Genomic DNA, 13,616 nt, shown 5'->3' with positions numbered 1-13,616 from the left:
TGCACAGGTGAATCACACATACACACACAAACACCTAACTGGATGCTCACACTGACTCACCCAGATCTGACCATCGAAGGCTCCAGCCCAAAGAAGCACTGAACTTAGAGCTGCAAGTCTATAAGCAGGAGGCTCGACCTTGGAGCTCCTGCAGCACTTGGAGCTGGGAGAAAACCTTGAGCCTTGGGCACCTTCCTCAAGAAATTATCTTCATTATTTAACAGAAGAAGGCACTGATCGGCTCCCAGATCCAAGGCCCAAGGTCACCCAGCTCCGAGTCCAGAACCCCATGGCCTCTCACAGGTAGCCTATCAGGAAGCTGAGCTCAGAAGAGAGGCTGGTTCCCCTTAAAGGCTTATGGAGGAGGCAGGGCATGGATGAGGCAGGGGACCTCCAGGGAGTCCAGTGCTAGGTATCATTTAGGGGTCTGATGTCCAGCTCAGTAGCTACTAGCCACATGTGCTGATTTTAATTAAAATTAATTAAAATTTAATAAAGCATTTTAAAATTCAGTTCCTCAGCAACACTAGCCATATTTGAAGTGTTCAAGCCACGTATGGCTACAAGTTACTGTATAAGACAGTGTGGATCTGCAGCATTTTCATCATCACAAAATGTTGTATTGGATGAAGATGTATTGCCGCTCAGGAGAAGGTGAACTAGGGAAGCCAAAATGAAGAAATCAGTTTCCTGATAGAAGGATGAGGTTCATGTGGGAAGGAGAGGAGGAGAAGAGAGGGGTGAAGAGGAAGAGACTGGAGAGAGAAGAGAGAATGGAAGAGGAAGAGACTGAAATAAAAGAGAAGGGAAGGGAGGCAAGGGAAACCCTGTGGCCTAGAGCTGACCAGCTGCTCCTAGTCTGGGAGACTGACACTCTCCCTCATCCTCCTCCAGAAAGGCCAGAGAACAGAACCACAGGTCCCGCAGCCAGGGGCCACAGATAGGCCATCTGGTAGTTATCCAGACTGAAAGAGTTCAACCTGTCCCCAAACAGATCAGCCCTCACGTCCAGGCCTCTCTCCATCCCCAAGGGTGGCTTTCACACCAGGACTCCTGGACTTGCAGAGATGGCCCCGCCCCTTTCCATTGTCAGTGGGTGGGGGCGGGGCACATCTAACAGGGATGGCCCTGAGACCCTTTTACAGATCACTGAAGCAAAAATGTTTCTTGGGAAAAAAGAAGGAAGCAAGCAAACTGAAATATTAATGCTGCTTCTGCCATGAGTTGGGTGCACTGTTCAAGTCAAGGGACAACACCTCGACTCAATTCCATAGACAGATAAATCTATCATGTCATGTTCTCCCACATCCTCTCATGTTTGAAAGACTGCACTGAGCTGGATAAAGAGCATCACACCTGTGATCAGCATTATCTGGGTTTAATCCCACTTCTGCCACCTAATGACCTGGACAAATGGCTGCCCTCCCCCAGCCTCTTTTTCCTGCCTTGTGGGGTCATCAGGGTGATCAGGTGCACCGATGAATGTGGAACGCCTGGACCAGGCCTGCACTGAGTGTGTGCTAGTCCCTCGCCTTCAGCCCCAGCCTCCGCTGGAGGAGCAGGAGACAGAGCAGCAGGGGCACAAGATGCTCTGGCAGAGCTCGGGACCAGAGGAGATGCAGAAGAAGCACTTGGGAGAGAGCACCTGAGGAAGGCTTCAGAGTGGAAAAGAAGTGGGAACCAGTCTATAAAGATAAGGAGAATCAGAGGAGGACATCTGAGACAGAAAACACAGAGCCAAGCCCACAGAGAACCTCAACTCTTACTAGTCAAGCTGAGGGCCTGAGGAGAGCTCTCAGCCTCACATGGGTAAATCCTCCAGTCACAGGGTCCCAGACCCTCCCTGAGTCACCTGCCCACCCCAAGACCCTCCAGATCCCACCTCAAAATCTGGTTGCCAATGCCTCTGCAGAACCTAAGGCTAGGGAAGTGTTGACCCATCATAGTCCAGACCCCTCTCAGTGCTCCCACAGCGGCACTCAGTATCCCCTAACTCCGGAGGGCACTGGAGAAAGTGACCTGCCACTGTCCAAAAAGTTTCCTCCCCCAGGCCAGAAGGAGTGGCCCAGAGGAGATTTAGGAAGATCTGGACTGGTCCTTCAGCCCAATTTGAGCTCATCCAGGGTGGCCCAAGAAATTCCAGCAAAGGGGAAAGGAATCATCTCTTCCCTTCAGCATTGATTTCCTGAACACAGGCCCCCTTTGTTACAAGGTGCAGGCAGAGTAACCTTGGACTCTGAGTCAGGAGGCTTAGATCATGGGCCAGGACACCTGGATTCCATTCTGTAACCTCGGGCAAGTCACTTCACCTGTTGGGAGCTTGTGTTCCCCACCTGCAGATTGGGGTGATAAGCCTTGTCCTTCTGCCTCCTTGGGAAGAAGAGTTAAACGATGCTATGGCGTGAAAGTGCCTGAGAGGCCTCTGGATAGGAGAGTGGCCAACACATGTATTGGATGGTGGTTGTTACTGCCTGCTAACCACGACACCACCTCCAAGTGACTCACCTCACCTGTTGGCTCTCAGAGACTCTCTAAAGGTGCTTTTCCTACTGCGGTGCCCCCCTGCTGAGAGGCCAAGTGGGAAGCGAGGGCAGTGCTTTTTCTGTCTGGCGGTTGTCAGGGGGCGACTTCTCCAAGGCAAGGACACTGAAAATGGGAGGTCGGTGAGGGGCCCAGGAATCTGCCTCTTGGGATCCTCTGCCCTCCTCTGACCCCAATTATCTGCAGATGGCCTGGAGGCAGGGCTAGGCCAGTGCCCAGATGGGAACACTGAGGCTTCAGGCTGACTCATTAGAGTTTCTTGCCATTGGAAGACCTTGTAATGATGGCCTGTGGCTCTCATCCAGATGCTGACCAAAAGACCACAGTTAGGCAGCTCCGGAACTCTGGAAAAAGCAAATCAGCCTGTCCGTCCATCCTCTGGGGCGTGTGTGGGGACTTAGATTCTGCTCATCCCACCTGCTTCAGATGTTACCAGCCACCACGGCCCCATGGCCACTCCCAGAGGCTTGCCCAGGGCTGGTGGGTTCGATTGTTGATTGTTAATTGTTTTGCCACTTTATCCCAAGTGACTTCATGTTCACCTGACCAATTCCTACAATCAACCTAGGTTGGGGGCGGGGGGGGGGACTCAAATAACAGCTAGAATCTCTCCAGGAGCTAGTCCTGGGAACACAGGGGCAAGTATCTCTTTAAAAATATTCCCTGCATGGCAGGTCACACTGGCCTGCAGCCACAACACCCAGGGCTGTGATCTCACCAAGCTCCAGGAAGCCAAACAGGGTCAGGCCTCCCAAGCAAAACATAGGTGTTGCTGGTGATTCAGCAGGCGAGCCCCGCCCTCCCAAGTCTTGCTCTTTTCAGGTGAAGGAGTTGATGCTGGGATGATTCAGTGAGCTCTTATGGGTGGGGGGTGGGGAGGGGCGCAGAGGAAGGGGGTGTGGTGCCACCAGCAGCTGGTTCTTCGGTGCTCCTTCTCTGCAGCCACATGTTACAAGTGTCGACAGGGTTCTGAAGAATTAGGGTATATACGCTTCCTCCCTCCGCATCCCCTGCCCACTTCCTGAGGCTAGTCACTGGCAGGCATCTCCTCAGACTCCTTGGGCTGTTTCAGCCAGATAAGGGATGGAGGAGGAAAACAGAGCCTCGGAGGCACAAGCGCAGGAACCCAGGGACCACCCCACCCACTGCCGCTGAGCCAAACAGCTGGGGTCTGTGGCAGCCACAAGGCTCCAGACCTCAGCCCCCGGGATGGTCCCTTCTGGTTTGGGAACAAGTGAGGATAAAAGGGGTCCATTAAATGAGGGCAGTCATTAGTCTGTTTTATGAGCACACAGATATTCATTACACCCCAACCCCATCATTAGAGGCTGCAGCGAGAGTGAGCTTGGGGCCCCTTTTTTATTGCTATAGATACTGAGGGGGTTTCTCCCCCAAAGGGATCATTACTTCTGCTTCCCAAGAGGGGTTCCTGCCCAGGACAAAGCCAGTGGCCTCCACTCATGGCCAGATGCTCACTTCCTTTCCAGGTCCTTCATCCCTAGTCCTCAATCCCCCAGCCACCAGGCAGCCCAAGGGGAGGGCCAAGCAGTTTAAGGAGGAGGTGATAAGGGCCTGGGGCTTCTCATAAGGAGGCTCTGGAAGAGCCCAGGCCTCACAGCTGGAGTCCAGAAGTAGTGACCTTCCCCTTCACTGTCAAGCACCACCATCAGGTGGAGAGGAATTCGTACTTCCTCCAGGAAGCCCTCCATGCCCCACTCTAGGCCCTCTGCAAATCCTCTTAGCACTCATGGTACCTGTCATAACCTCTTTTCTCTCGTGTCTCCGTCAGACTGTCAGCCACCTTCCCGTGGACACAGCACTTGGCACCTAGCAGGAGTTTACTCAGTGTGGGCTCCCTGGCATTAGCCTGGAACCAGGGCAGGTGAACTGGGGTAGGAAGAGGGACTTTCCCCTAGCCCCAGTTCTTCTCTCTGCCCTCTCCCCCAGTGCGAATGATCCAATGGCCTGACTGCTTTCTCAAGGCCACAGTCAGTGAGCAACTGAAAAGCCAGCTACACATCTAGCCATGCCCCCACTCACCTTCTAAATGTAATCTCTTCACAGCAGTCCCACTGGGCCACTCTCTGCCCCCTTCCCGACAGGTCACCAGGGACAGCCTCCAGCGGGGCCAAGCCCTCTCCTCCAGGGCCAGCCCCTCACACAGGACAGGACAGCTGGCTCAGGAGGGCAGAGGAGGCACGGGAGCTCGCCCTCTCCCCCATGAGGGCTGGAAGCGCCAGTGGTAATAGACTGGAGCCCACCCTGCTGGTGCAGGCCATCGAGGCTATGGAGCGTGGCCAGACCCCACAGGGAGGAGCGGGGCTAGAGCTGGCAGATTAATCAGCTGTCATTTGCTTTCATTAAAGGCCCCTTGCTTGTGTACTGCAGCCTCGGATGCCAGGGCAATTAACTGCTCACAGCAAAAAGTTCCAGGGAGAAGTTTATCTCGGCTTCTTGTGGCATAACCTAGGGATTGGCCTGGTGTCCCGAAACCCCAGACTCCTAGGGTGGAGGGCCTCTGAAGTCCAGACTCATGGGTGGGGGGCCGGAAGGAGGCCCTGGGAGAGCCCGGGAGCCTTGGGAGTCAGAAGTTGTGGAGGGCTCCTTGACCCTCTTTGGGTTCCTTCCCAGCTGTCACCCCATCCTCTTTCCTCCCCTCTCCTCGTGGCCCTGGGCACTGTCACCTGTAAATGCTGGGCCCTCCTCAAGGTTGTGCAAAGACCATTTCAACACACTCTGAGAGCAATGATGATCCTGACTGGGCCCATGGCCAAGCACTACAACTGCCCCGAGCCTGACTCTCCACCTGCTGGGGAGGAGGGTGGGCACCCAGTTCATAGGCAGCCAGGGTCCTCCACACAGACCTCCCACCCAATCAGCTTCTGGGGCTGAGTGACCCTTAATAAAGGAGCAGCACAGTGATCCAGTGCACTTGGCCTTGCTGGAGGGAATCATAGCTCTCCCTTCCTCTCCCTGGGGTCATGTTAGTTCCCAAGCAATCCAGTGACTGATGGAACCAACCAGGAGGTCAGGGTGGAGTTCATTAAGCTCAGTCTCGGGTGTTTTTTCATCATGATTGCCAAGCTCCCCAGATTGGCATTTGCCTGCCAGGCACTGTAAAAGGTGACACAACAGAATGAGAGTAAGCTCTGGACTGGGCTGACAACTGCTTGTCCCCAGTGGGCTGTGTTCACTGTTCCCTTGGCCTTGACACAGGAGGTAGGGACAGAAAGACGAGGGTAGCCCCGAAAGTTGGTCAGTGATAGCAAGTTTGCTTGGGTATCTGCAAAGGAGAGCTGAGGGGGACACTTGGCTGTAGGCCTGCTTCTAGGACCAAGGAACCAGTGCAGACCCCCCCACCCCCCCACCCCCCGGCCTCCTGAGCCACCTTACACACCCGCCTCTGGTCCAAGACTGCAAGAAAGAACAATGCTTGCTCTCTCTCTTTTTCAAAATGTTTTGAGTTGTCGATTTCTTTTTTTAATTTATGTATGTATTTATTTTATTTATTTTTGGCTGCACTGGGTCTTCGTTGCTGTGTGCAGGCATTCTCTAGTTGTGGTGAATGAGGACTACTCTCTAATTGCAATGCACAGGCTTCTCATTGCCATGGCTTCTCTTGTTGCCAGTCAAGGCCTCTAGAGCACGTGGGGTCATGAACTTGAACGAGCTTCGTTGCCACATGGCATGTGGAATCTTCCCAGACATGGATCAAACCTATGTCCCTTGCACTGTCAGGTGGATTCTTAACCACCAGACCACCAGGGAAGTCCATGAGCAGTGCTCTCTTGCCTCCTCCTTCCCCAGAGATTTCTAAACACCTGGAGAGGGACTTCCCTGGCAGTCCAGCGGTTAGGACTCTGCGCTTTCACTGCCAAGGATCCAGGTTCTATCCCTAGTGGGGGAACTAAGATCCAACAAGCCTCACGGCCAAAAACATAATAATAAATGAATAAGCACCTCGGGAATAAGCATTCCCCACCTCCTCAAATAGGGTTGGGAGTGGGGAACAGGATGGGAAGAAGGAAGCACCAGTGGGTGTGTATCCAACACCTGGGGAGCACCTAGCAAACAGTGCACTCAGATGTGGCTCCTCAGGGCCCCCTCCAGCAGGAGGGGCTGTCTTGCCCAAGGCCAGAAACTCAAAGGTTCCGAATAGTGAGTGACACCAAGAATCACCAACTGGGTCTGCTTTTCATGGCTCCAAGCAGGGGTGCTTACCAGGCCTCATGTCTCCCAGTGCTGGCCCGGCCCCAACCCCTGTCTACCTCCTGTGACCACTCAGGAGCCCAGCCAGTCCAAATAGTCTGCCTTGAGAGCTGGGGTCACCTCTGCACCTGAAGGTCAAGCAGGTCCTGCTCTGGGAAGTATGATCCCCTCCCCTGGGGGCAGGGTGGGGGTGCTCCTGAGCCTGGAAGAGACCAGAAAGGGAACAGTGTCAGAGACAAGGGCTCATGTCACCACCGCTGCCACCACAGCTCTGATTCGGACCCTGCGCTCCTGGTCCAGAGACGCCGGACCCTGGGAGCAGGCTTCCGGGGCAGCGCTTCTCAGATGAGTGTGTACGCAAGCTCTTGTTAAAAGAAAGATCCTGATTCATACCATATCTGGGTGGGGCCCCAAATCCCGCCTTTCTCACAAATTCCCACGTGATGCTGCTGCCTCTCTGAGCAGCAAGGGGCCAGGGACTGGGGCTAAGTTCACTGTCAGTCCCTCTGAAAAGAGTAAGACGTGATTTGAATGAGACAGACTGTTTCTGCTTATTGTCACCCTCTCTAAGGAGCCTGGGGTTTCTTGGAGCCTCCATACCTCGCCGGCATCTTTTCTTGCTCAAAAGTCTTGATCCCCAAGCTTCCTTCCAGAAAGTCCCTCTCTCCTTCCTTCCTTCCTTCCCTCTCTCTTTTCTTTTCTCCTTCCTTCCTCCCTTCCTTTTCACAAGGCAGCCCTGGGCCTGGGCCCTTTGGTGGAGAAGGAGAGAGAGACCCCAAAGTATAGACAAAGTCTTATCTTTCTCCTGAAGCCAAGTGTGGAACTGAAAATAGGGCAAAGGAGGGGGCCACAGCTAAGCTCAGAAGCCTGACTGAGGACCCACCAGCCTCTGGGGCCTGGGTTCTAGGACAACCGCATCCCAGAACTGGTCCATGGCCAGGACAGAGGAGCCCAGAGACAGCTGGCTGTTTCCTGGTTGGTGGTAGAGAGTAGAACAGTCGGGTTGGGGGGTGGGGAGACACAGGCAAAATGAGAGTAGATGGAAGGGGCAGGAAGGCCAGGATCCAGAGGAAACTGCTGAGCCAGATGCTATGAGAAGCCTTCTTGGCCGTCGGTGATCCCTACCTGGTGAACCTGGGGGAGCCCCCACATAGCTCTCACAACCACTCAGGGAGTGTTCTAGACACTGGTGCTCCCCCTGACCACTCACAAGCCCTGGAGCACTCCTCACCGGGCCAGGGGACAGTTATGGGGTTGCTGGACCCCCTCTGCCCAACTGGGGCTGGGGAGAAAAGGTCTGGGCAGATTGCCTCCTCCCAGCTTTCTGGTCTTCGCAGTCCCTCCTCTGGGGTTGCAGCCACCCAGCCAGAAAGACTAGATGCTGGAGATTAGAGATGCGGTTGATAAGGGCTGGCCTGAGGAGGTAGCCCTGCAGCTTCTTCCCCTCGGGCTGGCTACAGTTTCTCAAGTCCTGCTTGTTTCAGGATTAACTGTAGTGTTTCCTAATTGTTCTACTGCTTCAGGCGGCAGGCCAGCCTGCCACATCCCACCACAACAGGCAGGAGGGCAGGGGGCAGAGCCGGGACACCCCTGACTCCTAGTTGACCCCCCTCTCCTGCCCCAGCTCCCCTTCCTTCCTGTGTCCCCACCCCTCTGGCCCTCAGACTCTGGAGAGTAACAGAGAACAGCTCAGTTCTTACTCACAGCCCTCAGTCCTAATCAGTCATCCCTCAGTCCTGGTCTCCTGCCAAAGGCCTGGAGATTCCCACACCCCGCTTCTCCTAGTCCCACGGTCCACACTGTAGCCTCACCACCACTGGCCCCCTCCCCAAACACCCCCCACCCTGATGACCCCTGACATACCCACCAGTGAGAGGCTGCCTGGGAGAGGGAGTGTGTGGAAGGTTGTCTGTGTGTGTGTATGAGTGCCTTGCAAATGTGCATGTGTGTGGGTGTGTGTGAATGTGTGTTAAGTGTATATGTGTGAGTGTGTACATGTATAAGCATGTGTGAGTGTGTGGGCATTATGTGTATATATGTGTTGGATAAATGTGCAAGGTGGAGGGCTCTATGTGTATGACCGTGTATATGTGAGTGTGAGTGAGTGTATCTGAGGGTGTTGTGTGTGGGCATGTGTGAATACGTGTTTAGGTGGGGGAATGTATGTGAGTGTGCATTGAATAAGCATGTCATGTGTGTATGCCAGCATGTGTGTGACTGAACACATGTATATGTGAGCACGTGAGGACATGTGTGATTGAATGTGCACAAGTGTGTGTGTGAGTTGAAGGCTGTGTGAGCATGTATACGTGAGTATGCATGCAAGTGCACGTGTTGTGTGTATGAGTGTGTGTGCATCAGTGGGGGCTGTGGATGCGTGTGGCTGAGTGAACTTAACTCACAGATCCCTTCTCTGGCTCTCGCCCCTCCTCCCACCCCCAACCCCTGCCATCCCCGCCCCTCGTCTAGCCTCCCTCCCTCCTGCTCCCAGCCAGGGCCAGCCCCTCCCCAGCTCCAGTCTCCTGTCTCACCCTTGCCGTTCCCCATCCTTCCCACCAGTTTTGGAAAAGTCTTGCCACTGTTTTGTTTCCTTGCTTCCACCACCAAGCACTTTCTGGCCAGATTCCCACCTGACCCCTGAGCCAGCAGCACCCTACTTCCTCCCCTATCCTGGATCCTCTGTCTGACCCCTGTGACTGGACCCCCATCCCAGCCCCTGCCTTCCCGGGGTGTGGGGGGCAACTGTGCCTTCTGTCCCTCCTCCGAGGGCCAACATCTCTATGTGAGTGGGTGTGTGTCTCCACAGGAAGGGGAAGAGAGAGGAATGGGAGAAGGCAGGCCAGGCTCAGATGGTGTCATTAGTAGACACTAATGCTCCTCATCAAGGCATATTAATAAACATCATGTGCCACACGCTCTGCACAGCCGGGCGAGTGCCAGCCCAGCGGGACGGGCCCCACATTCACAGCTGAGTAATCTCCGAGCCCACGGTGCCCCATTAGCTTCATGAGGCTGACCCTGCCAGGAGGCTTCCTGAGTCAATCACAGCAAAAGATAGCCAGTGGGATGGGTTCTGAGCAAGCGGCAGCTGGAGGCAGTGTCCCCTCCCCACTCAGCCTGGGCAGCAGTGACCTCAGCCCTTTCCTTCCACGCTGAACCCTGGGGAAAGGAGGCCCGTCATGATCCTTACACTCAGATGGCACCACAGGATCTCATACTATCCCATTTCCTAATTTCTTCTTCACGAGCCTGTGAGGAAACCAGGGCAGGTATCATTATCGTTGCTCCTTTACAGGTATGGAGACTAAGACGCTGGGAAATTAAGTGTCTTGCTCAAAGTCATGCGGCTAATAGGTAATGACATTGGACCAGTGCCCAGGTTGCCCTTTGGAACAGCTGTGTTAACAGCTCAGTCACTGATCCATGCTTTAACCCCATGGCACCAAATCCCTGGTTCTTGCAGCGCCAGACACCAGACCACGAAGCTCGGCTCTCTCAGCAGGACTGAGGACTTCCGTTCTGTCAATGGTGAGGGGCGGTCTCCTTAGCAGCAAATGGGCTACAAGGCAGAGACCGGAGTGAGCTAGCTTGCGCCAAGATGCTGGCAAAATGCCTGCCTCATTGTAGGTGCCCCGCAGGAGGTGGTTCCCCTGTCTTTATGTACTGACCGTGACATCTATATTAAATTATTGGACCTGGAGGAGGTTGGAGCAGGCGGAAGGCTGAATGGCCCGTTCTTTGTATTTATTTTTGAACATTGCAGTCTTGTGTTGTTGCAAGGTGAAAAACTGGTTATTCACTGACAGTATACCATCATGGTGTTTAAAATTACAGAAGGTATTCTCCGTGTGTGTGTGTGTGTGTGTGTGTGTGTGTGTGTTGAAGAACACAAGAACTAGTGTTTTAATAAGATCACTATCCAAGATATAATAGTTAAAATGAAAGGAGTTGGGAAGCTAAACATATAAGATTTGAGAGACCAGGGAAATGTTCTTATGAAAAATACCCAATTCCCTACATGAGTTCAAATAAATGAAGCATTCTGGCAACCTGTTGTTGGTACCGAAAGCTTCTGTGTTTGTTCCGTGTGTCTGGAAATGGCAGTCTTTAGCCTAAGCTGACAATGATGCATAATAATTATATTTAGCTATCACCTCATGATATTTGCTCTCAATCTATCTTAATATTTCTTGACTGTTTCTAATTGGGACAGGTTTAATGAGACCCTACATTGAGTTCTTTACTCCTTTTTTCCTTCCCACTCTCCTCCTAACCCTACCTTGATGCTACATCCAGAGAATGGGTAACCTGTAGCAGACCAGGGTCAAAGAGGGGGGCAGTCCACCATCTCCTGAGGTCCAAATCAGTCTCTGAGCTTCAGAGACTCAGAGCAACTAGGGAAAGTTTCCCCAAGGAGATGGGCATCCAGCCAATGCCGACCCCAGAAGGGATAACAAGCTCGAAGCTGACACTTGTGTAACAAGAAGCTTTGGGACCCAAATGCAAAGAAGGGAGCCCTGATGTTCTCAGGGCCATTATCTCTATGCAGAGTAATCCCGGGGATTCTTTCTCTCTCTAGTTATTTTTTTTTTTCTCCTGAGTCTGAAATTTTTTCTGTAATGAACATACTGTACTTTCATGACCTAAAACTGAAAAACTAACAGTCTGCAATGGGGATGGGCTGGAGTTTGAGGGTCCCATACTCACCTGCTGTGAGTGAGGCCATGGTCACAGGGTTCAGCTCCATCCAGATCTGACCTGCCATGTGGGCCATGTCCCAAAGCCTAGTCCCACCCAGATTCTTTCTTGACCAGAGAGGCAGCTGACCAGCCCACTTCAGTGAGGCTCCTGGGACACAGTTGCTGAGTATGTGGAAAACAGAAAAAGTCTTGCCGGGGTCTGTGGATACAAAGTTTGGGTTGTTGATGGCTTTGATTCTCAGATATCAGAAGCATTACCAGACACTGAAGCTTAACCCCAGCCTACATTTCAAGCCTTAACTTGAGCTTCTTCCAGACCCACCTGTTCTTTCCATGCCTTGTTTACATATTTATACCTTGCTTATGCAACTTCCTCAACTTAAAATGCCCCTTCCTTCCCCTATCCAGTCCACTAGAAAATAGGAAAACTCCTACACACCCTTCAAAGCCCAGGTGGAGTACAGCCTCCTTTCAATAGCTTTCCCTGATCACTAACCCCAAGCAGTTGCAATTTCCTTCTTCTATCCTCCTCCAGGATTTCCTATAGACTGCAATTATTTAGATGTATAATACAGTTATTTCTTTGACAGTATGTCTGCCCAACTAGATCATGTATTCCTCAATACCATAAAATGTGTCTTAATTCCTATTTCACAGGACTTCTCATTCATTGAATCTACCCATCTCCCCAGCCAGCATCCCTTGGGCCAACGCTATGCTCAATACTGTCACATACACACAGGTGCAAGACAGTGTGGCTTCTTTGGGAACCACATGCACGTCCACGTGACCTGGAACAAAAAACTTGGACAACCTGTTAGACACAACTTGTTAGACACAAGCAACCTTGACCCAGGCCTTGGGAAATCTTGCCTCTTAACCCAAAGACGTGGAGAGAGATGAAGTCCCTCCCATCCCGGTAACTGCTTACTCCAAGAAGCACACCAGCTACACCCCACCTCGCCCCAACCCATTTTGGCATCTGGAGATGCAGGAAAGTAACTGACTCCAGATTTGAAGCCAAACTAGGAATCAAAACCCAAGGGTCCTATTGCCAGTTGGTGTGATATACCAGAATTTGCTGGCCATCCGTGGGCATTTTCTAATGATGAAATTCGCCATGCAACCGCCCTATCCTTGAAGATGCCAGAGGAAGTCTATCAGGTCCTTGATGCTAACACTTCTTGAGGGAAACTGGTGCAAAGAAAAATTGGCCATCCTACACCCTCGAGTCTGTAAGCACTCAGCTCCCTGGAGGGCTCAGGTCTGTGCTTCCTTCTTACCACTTCCCACGGATTCCATTCCACCCGCCTCAATGGCCAGCCCGTTTTCCCAGCCCCAGGGCAAAAAGCAGGCCACAGGATTAATGGATCGCAGGCTTCCCCTTGGAGCAGGCACAGTCTCCCTGGCTGGGTCCTCTCCAGGTGGGTGTTAGGAGGCCTGGCAGCCGCAGCCCTGGGGGACTTCAGATACCAGGAGCTGTCAATGCCTACCACTCACTTACCCCTTGTGAACTGCAGAATCCATAGATTGCTGGGTAGTACTTTCTAATCTTGTGCCTTTTCTTAGATCCTTTGCCACTTGGCAACTTGCAGGCAGTTGTGCAGACAGCAAGGAGCATCTCATTCAATGCCAGTGTCAGAGCCTAGAACTCTGTCCTATTTTCCCTTCTTTTCCATTCCCCGCTCCGCCGCCCCACCGCCCCCCTCCCCCTGCCCCTACAAGTGCTCTGTTTTGCTCATTTCTCCCTCTGCTCTCCCTTATTTGCATGACACCCTTCTATACCTCACCTTTCAAGTTCAGGACTCTCTCGATGGGCACCCCACCCTCCGACCCAGAGATCACAAAGTTAAACTTCCCACTGTGACAGAGGTTTGAAGCCAGGTGGGAGAAGTGCATCCTCCCGCCCTGATGGGAAGAGGTGGGTGAAGAGACTAAATCATCTTCTCAGAAAGGTGCCGCGGGTCCTCTGCTCAGGGGTTCAGCAAGCCCAAGTACCTGGGACCTCCATGGATGCCCAGTTGGGTGGGCGGTTGCCTGGAGGTCATTGAAGGGAAGTGAGGAAGTGGGACCAGCTTCCCTCCTGAGAGCAGCGCTGAACCAGACCCCTGCCCCGCCCTCCAGATCTCACTACCCAAATCTGGCCACCATGCCTCACAGAGCCCT

At 52.9% G+C, this 13,616-nt stretch overlaps 1 protein-coding gene across 15 annotated transcripts in view; it reads left to right on the top strand.

Moving 5' to 3' along the window:
* The window catches only part of PEBP4 (phosphatidylethanolamine binding protein 4), a 244,866-nt gene that overhangs the window by 209,534 nt on the left and 21,716 nt on the right, over positions 1-13,616 (top strand). The gene's annotated exons all lie outside the window — the stretch shown is intronic.

Source organism: Bos grunniens, chromosome 8 (assembly GCF_055505025.1).
Source record: "Bos grunniens cultivar Pamir isolate PY7600 chromosome 8, Bosgru_T2T1.0, whole genome shotgun sequence".
Lineage (NCBI taxonomy): Eukaryota > Metazoa > Chordata > Mammalia > Artiodactyla > Bovidae > Bos > Bos grunniens.
This window is presented reverse-complemented; position numbering and strand designations above follow the sequence as displayed.